Source organism: Sceloporus occidentalis, unplaced genomic scaffold (genome assembly GCF_023333645.1).
Source record: "Sceloporus occidentalis isolate IW3139 unplaced genomic scaffold, rSceOcc1.0.p SCAF_203, whole genome shotgun sequence".
In the NCBI taxonomy this organism is placed as follows: domain Eukaryota; kingdom Metazoa; phylum Chordata; class Lepidosauria; order Squamata; family Phrynosomatidae; genus Sceloporus; species Sceloporus occidentalis.
The window spans coordinates 1296531-1308919 of NW_028317183.1; positions in this window are offsets into that span (position 1 = coordinate 1296531).

Genomic DNA, 12389 nt, shown 5'->3' on the forward strand with positions numbered 1-12389 from the left:
CATGTACACTGCCCTTATACACACACATATATACTTGTACACTGCCCTTACACACACACATATACATGTACACTGCCCTTTGATTTTGGAATCAAAACATTTGCTACTGCAAACATTTTTAGATTTTTAGATATTCAGTGGAACAAAACAGTGATCATATTATTCTTCATGATATTCTTGTAACAAACTTTTATTTCTTTATTAATTAATGTAAACTATTTTTTCATATTTAATAAAAGCTATGATTAAGAAATTTTAGTTTTTATTTCCTTTTATTTGCCAACCTGCCCCCCCAGTTATGCACATCTGCCCCCAGGCTTGCCACTCTGCCCCCAGAAATGCCTTATACCCCTATATGATACTCTGCCTTCCATCATCTTCTATCTTCTGTCCTGTGGTGGGAGCGCGAGGTCTGTCAATACAGACCTCTGCTTTAGTGCTCCCTCATCACTCTGTGCCGGTTATTGATGCAGAGGCCGGGGTGACATCATATCCCGGCGCTCTGCATCATTTGCCGGTGCATAGTGATTAGGGAGAACGGAAGCCGAGGTCTGAAGTGACAGACCTTGCGCTCCCTAATGTTGGGCCGATTAGAGGGGCATTGTGATATCTCCAACCAGCCCTGCTCATCGGACACCTCCTCCCCAGACCAGCGCTGATGGTGCCTGGGTGCACATTGCCCACGGATGAGCCCGATGAGCAGGGGTGGTTGCATAGACCACAATCACGCCGCTGCCTCGGCAGTCCCCTGAAGACCATCCCAGGGGAGGCAGCCTTTTCGTTACTGTTTTTTTAGTGGCTTCGTGGTGAATCACATTGCTGGCAGCAATGTGATTTACTATGGGGCCCTGTTAAGCTGGTTAGGGAGATCCATGATCTGCAGCTGCCTCAGGCTAGGTTTCCACTTGGTTTTTTTTTGATAAAAACGCCCATAAAAACGCCAATTCAGCCACACGGCGTTTTTTTGTGAAAAAACGCTGCGGCCAGATGTTAGCTGTTCTTCAATAGGAAATTGCACAATGCCATATCCACTTGGCGTTTTTCTGTTTGGCGTTTTTTCAGTCCTCTGTGGCGTTTTTCTGCTTTTTTGGGTTCTTTGGCAGTTTAACAAAATCGCAGGAGAGAAAAAACGCCATGAAAAAGCCATGTGGGTTTTGCCTGGGCGTTTTTTTATGGCGTTTTTTTCCACAGTTACAATGCAGAGGATGGACCCAGTATCTGTGTGTCCTACGAGAAATAGGCTGGAAACAAACAGTTTCACACAAAACAAAGTTCATATTGAATTTTACACCATTTGGAACAAACATGCCATTACAAACAAACATACCCGACGCATCAACTGGATCCTGCGTGCCAAAAGCAACAGCAAACAATTTGCACCATCATTTGGGGCCAATCTTCCTAGAGGAGCAGACATTCGGAATAAAGCATGCCTTACAAACCACAGAAAAGTGACAAAAGGGTCCGCCGGGGCGTGTTTAAGTAGAACTCTACCAAGGAAATTACATCAGGAGGGGGCAGATACTTGCCATTTATCCGAATCCCTTTTAGCTGGGTGACAATTCTAACGTGTAAAGGCTGGAAAAACTGCCTAAGGTCAAAAAAGCAATTTCCACAGAAAGGCTAAAACGCCAGAAAAAACGCCAAAACGCAGGAGAATGCAGTGGCAGTTTTCTTGGCATTTTTCCTGGCGTTTTTCATCAAGAAAATAACGCAGGACAAAAACCCAAGTGGAAACCTAGCCTCACTCACCTCACCCTTCCTACAGCCCGGCTCAAAAGTCTCAATTACTTTCAAAGAGCCTCTTTTGTTGGGAGGGATAAGACAGAGGACATTCCTTTAATTTCTCATCGATTAATAGGCCATAATTGGCCAACACCAGAACCAGTGCAGCTTTAAGAACCTTTGCTCCAACATGGAATCCCAAATGCAAACTTGGTATCTTAATTAACATATGCTTTTTGTTGAACGAAAAAAAATATATCGGATATAGTCAAGCAACTTAAAATTTACCCACTAGAATGGTGCATCCTAATCGTTACGCAGCCATGACCGACTGTCACCTCGTTACCTTAACATTGTTACACTAACAAAAAAATTTTGCAGTAGCAAATGTTTTGATTCCAATATGTCTAATGTATTTCATTTATTAAGGCCTTTTTACGCTTTTTTGCTTTTTGGCATTTTAATACAAATAATGTGATAAAAAGAACGTTTTCTAGTAATTTTATGGCAAAGAGTGTGACTTGGGTATGTATAAGGGATGCATGTGGGTACAAGAGCTTGCGAGGTAAACTATATGGGGCTGCTCTCCAAATGTTTCCAGGGCTGCTTTTCATTCCCAGTCCGGCCCTGGATGTGAGTGTGTGTAATTTGTGTGTTTACATATGTTTTATATTGGAAGGAGGGGGGCAAGGGGCAAAGATGGCACAGACTAGCTGTTGAACTTGGGGGGCGTGGAGTAAACTTTCACAATTAGGGCCCAGTGGTTTCTGTTTGGTAGGTATGGCAGGTAATTAATAGTCTCAGAGCTGGTCACTACATGTGTGTAATTTACAACTGTTATGCAAAACACGGGGAATTTAAAGGCTTTGGTTAGAGTAGCACATTCACAGAGGATAACCAAGCATGTTTCACTGTTAATAATCATCTTTATCGATATGTATGGAGGTTATAGAGTTGGAGTCTTACTGGCCAGCAGCAGCAGTTACTCGTAAGAAGAAATATTTTATTGTGACATGAAATATTAATGTGAATTATAATATAATCTATTCATGACAATAAAATATAAAGGTTCTGGTAGAAACACACACAGTAAACTAAACGGTAAATATGAATCTAAAATGTGTCTGGTTTAATCTGAATGTTGTAGCTCTGCTTTTATAATAAAAAAGCCACATAGCAAAGCTGGAGCTTTTAATAATTAATTATGCAATGTATCTGTGCAGGGCCGGCCCTATAATGGGGCAGACTGGGGCAATTGCCCCAGGCGGCACTTTTCAAGGGGCGGCACTTTGCCGTCCCAAGTGCCGCTGTTTTGTCAGCTGATGCGGCTACCGGCGCCGGTTTTAACATAAATGTAAAACCGCCGCCGTTTAATTACTTGCCTGCGTGCAGCGTGCCGATCGGTTCGGCTCTTCGTTCCACCCCCTTGATGCGCCGTGACGCTCAAAGGGGCGGGCTCACGCAGAGCAGGTTCCCGTCACCGCGTGACAAGGAGAAGATCTCGAGCGAGAAGAGGCTGAAGAGCACGTCGGTGGAAGAAGAAAAAGTAAGTATTTAAAAAAAAAAAAAAAAATTGAGGTGATAAGCGGACCGATGGAGTCGCGGACAGACATTCATGCCCCTAGAGGGTTGCTGTGGAGAGGGGAGTCAGGGGACATTAACAATTGAATATCATTGAAACGTATTTGCGGGCCTACTCTATTTCAAACTGAATATTTTATGAAAAAGGAAACTGAAATTGGTTCTTTGGAGCAGTTGCTGTTTGGTGCCACCATGTCTGAAATGTGTGCAGGTGGTGTTCACTCCCCTTCTTCCATATTGGCGATATTCTATTTAATATGAAATGGGAACCAAAATTGGTGGTACAAAGCAAACAGCAACTGCTCAAAACAGCACAAATGTATGACCTCAATACCTCAGCACATGAGAGGTGAGCTGTCAGCTCAAGTGTTAAGCCTGTTAAAATGGCTGTTTATGGAGGTTATCATGAACCTCTGAAATCACTGTTTTTTCCTCCAAATATGTATAGGATTTTTTGTAATAAACCTTCTTGGCCTTGGAGCAGGTTTAATGTTAACATACACTGGCTGTGCCTTCTGTTTTTGAGGTAACTACAGCTAATAGGGCTTGTGGTTATCTGTCTTATCTGGTTATCTAAAGAAAGGCCTAATTTTAAAGGGTGGGAAGGACATAATTTTAAAGGACATATTCATGCCCCTAGAGGGTGGCTGGGGAGTGAGGACACAACAGGGTGGTTAGGACGATCTATACACAAAGGGGGGGGTGATACACATGGGTATAGGGTGCATTATAATTAACCAGTACAAAAGGGGGGGCATCAAAACACAAGGGGGGCATCAAATAAATCAATGCACAAAGGGGCCTGGCAGGGGGCACAGTCAGATACACACAATAAGCAGCAATGTGGACAGCATTTTTTATGCTCTTGACAGGTGTCAGTGCCTGTCCTGGTGTGTATTTGGTTATCTGTTTCCTGGCACTTTACTTACTGTAGGGATAAATAGAACTTTGTAATTTTTATTTATCCAGAGACAAAACGCCTTCCTGAATTTCTAGTCACGTCAAAGGACAAAACTCCAGACATCAGTGTGAGGGAAAGTGAAGGTATTGTGTTATTTACTCTATTTCAATCTGAATATTTTATGAAAAAAGAAACTTAAATTGGTTCTTTGGAGTTTGTGAAACACAATTGCTGATTTCATTATAGAGGGGACTATACACCACATATTGCTCCTTACTATACTTACTATATCTTTGTTTTTCTCATTATGTATTTGCGCCCCATGTGGAGGAGTATGCCTTTTAACCCCCTATATGCCACTCTGCCTTCAGAAATGCTCTGCGGGGATCTGGATCTTAGTCTCATAGTCAGACCTCATTTGAGGCAACATAGATTATAAGACGAGGGGTAATTTTTAATAAATCTATTTAAACTATATAAATAAAGCTAAATAAAAATATGGAGTTTGCAGTTGCATGTAAATTATCACTTCCTAATTTTAGTTTTAACTATCATGATATAACATAATGGATGTAGGACAGTTTTTGCAGAATTTTTTTCCCCGAAGCGGGGGGGGGGGGCAGCATTTCACACTTCGCCCCAGGCAGCACAATGTCTTGGGCCGGCCCTGTATCTGTGGGTTTGTATATGGAGACCCAGGGCCGTACAGAAGACTGCATTCACCATATAGGACATTAACTGGACAACAATGGGTTAAAAGAAATATTTATTTCCTCAGTTAAGAGACGCTAAAGCCACACCTAGATGCAGTTTTTCCATATAAGGCATGTTAGAGCCACACCCTCTTTACATCATAAAGCTTAGCAGGTAACCATATAAGGGTTTGTTAAAGCCACACCCACATTGCATCATAATGCTTGCTGTCATAATAGACCAAGCAGGTGTCTGCAGCGTGTGAGCCCAGTTGGGATAGAAGATCTTTTTAACTACACCAGCAACGTCTTAAGAGGTCCTCTTCTCATCATTTTCACAAGGTCAAGAGAGTGCCAGTGAAGGCTTGTTCTTTGAGGCAGAGTTAGATGGAAGGCCAGAGATTGCTAAGTGCCTAGGTGGTCCGAGTCAGGCTGCAGTACATGGGAGGTAATTGTAACCTTTTCAGTTTTGCACTTGGCACTCTGGACCCCTCTTAGCACTTTTATTTTTATTTGTCACTAGCCGCGGCCCTTTGACTTGGTGTGCAGAGCATGCAATGTTTATTACACCAGCCTAAAGGGCTGGGGCTTCAAGGATGGAGCTGTTTATCTATACAGCTGCACCTTTTTTTTCACAGCGCATATGCTATTTTTTGAGTGATGATTTTTTTATTTCATTGATCAAACATGCAAACGGATTTTTTTGTTCTATTTGTTTTGAAAATGCCATGGTGGAACCAAGAGTTTGGTTTTTTTCTGGTGGGAGGGGGAGCACTTCAGAGTACCCCTCCCCCCCCATCAATTGGTGATTTCAGTGGTCCTCCCCCTTGCAGGGAAGGTCCAGGAAGATCCGGCCTTCCAGTAAGCTTTCTGGTTGAGGAAGGAAAGAAGAGGCCACTTATCCCTTCAGTGAGTGCAGCCCCCCCCCCCAAAAAAAAAGAAAAGAAAAACTGCACTGTTTCTTTCACCCCACACGTTTTGTTTTTTTGAGTGATGATTTTTTTATTTCATTGAGCAAACTGCATCAAACAAGCACCCGGAATTTTTTTTGTTCTATTTGTTTTGAAAATGCCATGCTGGAACCAAGAGTTTTTCTGGTGAGGAAGATCCAGGAAGATCCGGCCTTTCTGTGGGCTTTCTGGCTAAGGAGGGAATGAAGAGGCCACCTATTTCTTCAGTGAGTGCAGCTCCCAAAAGAAAAGAAGGGGGCCTGGTGTCCACCATGGCCCTACTAGCCCCAGCCCTATCACCTGGTGTGATGTACGTGCAATGTTTATTACACCAGTCTAAAGGGCTGGGGTTTCAAGGATGGAGCTCTTTCACAACGTACATGCAATTTGTTTTTTTTGTTCTATTTGTTTTGAAAATGCCATGGTGGAACCAAGAGTTTTTTCTGGTGGGAGGGGGAGCACTTCAGAGTACCCCCCCCCCATCAATTGGTGATTTCAGTGGTCCTCCCCCTTGCAGGGAGGGTCCAGGAAGATCGGCCTTCTTGTAGGCATTCTGGCTGAGGAGGGAAAGAGGCCACTCCTCCCTTCAGTGAGTGCAGCCCACAAAAGAAAAGAAGAAGGGGGCCTGGTGTTCACCGTGGCCCTACTAGCCCCGGCCCTTTCATCTGGTGTGCAGTGCATGCAATGTTTATTACATCATCCGAAAGGGCTTGGGCTTCAAGGATGGAGCTCTTTATTAAGTCTGCGCTGTTTCTTTCACCCCACACGTGCTAATTTTTTTTTTTAGTTATTTTTTAATTTCATTGAGCAAACTGCATGAAACAAGCACCCACATTTTTTTTCTATTTGTTTTGAAAATGCCATGTTGGAACCAAGAGTTTTTTTTTTTCTGGTGAGGGGGGAGCACTTCAGAGGGCCCCTCCCATCAATTGTCGACTTCAGTGGTCCTTCCCTTACAGGTCCCTTACCGGTCCGTTCCTGATCCAGGGAAAAGTAACCGATCGCCATTTCCAGGGGTCAGGAAGGAATTTTTGGCTTGGAATACATTGACAATCTTTGTCCTCCAAGTTTTTTCGCCTTCCTCTGGATCACTAGGATATGGACTGCAGACTAATTCCGGAAGGATTTTTCCCCTTTAGGGCTGTTTAATTGCACTAAAGGTTCTTTGTTTCCTTTTCTTGTCACTGTACTATTTTCTCTTATAACTTAAATAAAAAAATGTTTTTTCAACAAAAATGTAAAATGTGATTTCATTTGAATCTGTTAACATAAAAATAGTGTGAAGGCAACACAGGATAAACCATTCTTATGATGTCATAGTACTTCTCACGTTCAGGCTGTGAAGATTCCATTCATTAAAAGGTACCCGCTGGTTAGGTAATTGATGAAGGCGTTGATAATATAATTCGTAATCACTATGACATTGAGTGTCATTTTTATACATCAAAAGCACATAGGAGAGCAAACTTAATTGGAAGAACTTTATCTTGAAAAAAGACTAATAATAACAAGTGGAGGATTAGCAAACACTTTAATTAGCTTTAGCAATAAAAAAAGTAAGGCCGAGATGACGACAGTTTGTACTGGACTAAACGGTCTGCGATGAACCTAAGGACTGGGACAGAAACGCTCTGTTTTTAGCCCACAGCTGACCGCACCGTCCACTGGAGGGCCTTTCCGTAACTGCATCCATTGCTTCTGCGATTGTAGGAGATGGCAGTGAGGAAGGAAATGGAAATACAGAAAGGGTTGGGATTTCTACCAACATCAGGAGTTACTGTAACTAGAAACCACAGGGCCCCGGTGTGAAAATTGCCTCAGGGCCCCACAATTTCAACAGCTAGTCTGTGCCATCATTGCCCCCCGAACAACTTGTCTGTGCCTTCCTTGACCTTTGTTTCCCCTTCCAACATACAACATATTTAAACACATTCCATCTCACCCCACTTACACATCCCTGCTCACATATATACAAACGCATATATATATATATATCCCACCTCTCACCCAACCTCGCTTACCTCTCACCACTCCTGCAGCTTTTTCCCACGTGACCCCGCCAGTGCTGATGATCAAATAAACCAGGGCATCTGATTAGCAGCACCTGTCTGCTACTTAGCATCTTGATCACTAAGCAGTAAGGGTGTAAATGCATATTTATTTTCTTTGGGATATGTGAATGGATATTGTGTTGCTTTACTCAGAACCACCACTCATATACACGCACCGCATAGTCAACCAGTGGATTTCCACATAGCAATTGTGAACCAGGCCAGCACTTGGTCCCTGCCTTTTGCATGCTAGTTTGTTACACATCACGGCAAATTAGTTCTGCTGAGTGTTTCACACACAAACACCCTGCAATACCATTGGAAGCAGTTGGATATAAAGAATCGGCATTTTTTTGACTGTTCTTTTGAAACAACTTACCCAAACATGTTCTATCTCAAGGCTCTTTTTCCTCCTCACCTTTTAAATCCCCAACAATCTTTGCAAGCCGTTATAGAATAAGAGGGTTGCATTAGTATGTTTTCTATGATTTTGTGTATAACCCATGTTAACGTTTTAGCACTGCCAGATATGTTAGCACTTCATACATTTCAATAATAATAATACCATACACTTTTTTTCTTTTTAATTTTTTTTACTTATTAACCAGAACATATTTTATTCAAACATTTGAAGCTGTATTTGACCATTTATTCTGACATCTTTAATTTTAGAAGTCATTATTCACTGCTTATTACATAACAAAAGAAAATACAGCATATGGTTAAACAAGATATTAATTTTTTCATAAAAACAGCGTTCAGTCTTTACTAAAGAAAAAAAAAAAAAGGCTTTAAATATTTGAAGCAGTCGGATACAATCTGTATACATTATGTACATCTACATGTTGTAGCATTTTAAACTTTCTAGTGCTATCTCTCAAAGCTTGCGCTTTGGCTTAATACTTTAGTTCAATATTAAAAACCTGAAGCGATATTGGCACACATAGTGTAATATAAATGTCGCGCATCGAACATCACTATTAAACCCCTACCAACTTTCAATAGACGGAGGGAGAAAAAAAACGTAAGAAACCTACTTTCTTTTATGTTGCGTTTGTCTTGGAATAATAATAATGGGAAAGAAAAGGGTTACCTACTTTGAGAGAGAGAGAGCACATTTGACCGTTGCCTAAAATACCCTACATTATAACTTCAATAATTCACAGGCACTGGCCAGCTGTGGCACTACAGTGGTCATATAAAAGCTGCCTACCTCTTTAAGAGCCAGATTCTTAGCCACACAGGCCAATTACGGTATTATGCCTGTGTGTTTTTCAGGGGGAAAAAACCAACTTTTGTCAAATTAAAATAGCATCAAGTGAATAAGAAATACAGTGTGGATGTTGTTAATATTTTAAAAGACTATTAGAGCTGGAAACCACAGATTTTTCATGAAATATCTTCCTAGGTGTACCGAGACCCTTTATCAGCAACCAGCACCATTGTGTTTGCTAATCTAAATTTAAAAGGCTAATTGATCATTAGAAAAAAAAAAAAAAAACATTTTAAAATGATTACAGCTTGAAATTTCATTGTTTTCCATGAAAACAGCCAAGTGACCCCAAACTTTTGAACGGTAGTGTATATTGTTTTTATCATTGTTGTGTTAAATATATCCTATATACAGAAAAGCAATGGCATTATCACCCACGGGGCAAATGCACAGGCATGGCCTGATGAAAGATGAGATTAATGATGTTGTTTATAGCACTTTCATTTGTTTGGGATTTAATTGTACAGGCATTTACTTCACGGTTATACCATATTTTTTCCTTACATTTGCAACTGACATTGTCAAGCCTTGAGAGATCTGTTTTGCTTGCAGAATTGAAAAACAAGGGTTACTATGGAGGAGAACCACGCTTGATCAGCTTATAAAGCGGTTTGTACTCCTGCAGGGAAAACTAAAAGTTGGCGTTGGGCCATCGCTCCTGCAATACAGTGAGCCTAAAACAATCTCCTTCAAGGGAGTAGAAGAGAAGCTAGACAGTTTTGGAGTGAGGAGAAGCTCCAGTTCAGAGTATAGCAGAGTAGGTACATGACCATATTTATAGTGTCAACAGTTCAATCGGTACAGTGCATAGTATACCAGCTAATGGTGGGCTAACTGGTGGGCAACTTACCACACTGGGGCTTCACTAGTTTAACACTTCCTTTTTATTTTCTTCCAGTACTGGGTTTATGTTGTATTCCCAACTTGCCCTTCCTATTTTCTATTTTAATGAGATAGAATTGGTTTGCTTTTTTTTTTTTTTAAGCAATATTCCACCGAACAGCCAAAAGCCTTGGAAATCTGCCCCAAAACACATCCAACACCGGCAAAAATATGCAATAATGCATGAAGTATAGCGCTTGCATGGTTATAAGAACGGCCATGATTTTACCCTATATAAAGCACATATATATATATATATATATATATTGATCTTCCATTTATTATGTTTACATCCATTTACCTTCCGCATTTTGATATAACTACAGAGTGTAGAAAATTTACAATATAAAAGGAAAAACAATACAGCATACCACGTGTATCATTTAATATAGGCCAGTCCGACAGATGCCCTAAAAGGACTTTGTATGTTAGGGATCACATAATATTACATAAATGGCGCCCGAAAATAATGCCCATTCCTAGTGTAACAACAATGCTTCAAAATATACTGGCAGTAGAAAACTGCTTTTAATATTAGATTGAATGGAAAATAATGGATAACATCAGATATCGTTCATTATGGAAGAATTGTCTACCCACATGCAGCCTGTCAAGATCAGGGAGTAACAGGGAGACCATACGTGGTGTTTTACTTCTTGCTTCCTTATGTCGCTGCACAGTACAAAGTGATGCAAAATGACATCATATCCTGGTTGCTCGGTACTGTGTAACTGCATAAAGGGGCAAGTCGTCCACACCCATGCTGGAAAAGAGCAGACCTCTGCTATATCATTAAGGTGGGTAGGCTTAGGAAAAATGTGTGCTGTCATTTGTCCTGCAGGGGAGAAACAAGCCCTGCCGCTGGTCCGGTCTACAGCAGACAGTATCTGGCCTACATTCCAGACAAATCACAGTGACATAATAATTGAACCCAGGAAATGGAAGAAACGTAAAAGTTCTCATTTGAACCACAGAAAACAGGAAACAACTTAGTGGTGCATTCAATTTGCTGTTTTGAACGCGTAAAAGAGCAGATGCTATAAGCCAGGTGCACAAAGCTTATTTGTAGACGTTCCTCAGCAAAGTTAAGATAAAAAAAAAAAAACAGACCTACATCTTTCAAGATGATGCAGCAAATGCTACAATTTATAATATCTATTACAGAAACATTACCTGTTCCCTTTATATTATGGCAATCAAATGAACGTCTTGATATTACAATCGAATGGCCATAGACATCCAATCAAGAAGACCACTAGGCTTCAGAATCAGGGGTTGCGTACAGGCAGCTATTGTTGAACTACAACCCCCATAATTCTCACGCTGCACTGTGATGAGATGGTAAGAGTGTCACCAGGTCTCCCTCAAATTTATGTGACGTGTTGCTTGTGCTACAGTTTATCCATCGTAGAGCCACGTGGGAGGTTGTGCACTATATAAACCATTAAATAATAATGATAGCTACATGTACACCAGCTCTGTAGAGTAACAGAAAATCCTTTTTTGTTCCATCTTTCTTCCACAGGCTGAATCTACCGCTAAAGTTCTCTATTGGTATGTAACTAGAATGTAAAACACAAAGCACATTAAACATTAACCATTAGAAATGCTTCTAAAACTTTAGTTTTTTGTTGTTTTTGCATAGCTCCACAATAAAATGAAATGCACTTCTCAATTTGTTTTGCAGATACCCGATTAAAATGCATGGTGCCAGTATGCTGATCTAAAATGTGATAATATTAAAAAGTCTCGCATATAACGTGTTCAATACGAGGGTACTCAGCTTTAGATAAAGAGTAGTCGGAAGGAGTTTGTTGTCGTGAGGAGCAGCACGTGACGTAAAACACATAACAAGCATTTTATAGCATTTTAATCAAGCTTTAGCGCTGTGAGAGTCCATTTTCTTTTCAGAATTGGGGATGTAAGAAAATATTTATTTCAGACATTACAATTTGGAGACTTTCACTTCTTAGGGGGGCTATACATAAAATGAACAGCGGCTTGAAGTTATGGGTCAATCCACCCCAAAAAGTAAATATAATGGACAGCCGCACCTCTCACAAGTTATACCTCTTAAACGACCTGGGTCTAACAGATGCTGTGACGGCCCTTCTCATGATTAACTTCCCAGATGACAATAGCTGCACACCACGCATTAATAGGCAGTTTATTCCACTAAGGTCCAGTAAACTGTGATGGCCCACCAGGGGAGGGCTGGCAGCCTGGGGGGCAAGTGAAGTGAAGTGGCTCCGCCCCCTCGCACTCCCCTTTCACCCCTCACGCTGCTCCCATCACTATGCGGCCATCAGACTGCTGGAAAACTTATCTAAACGG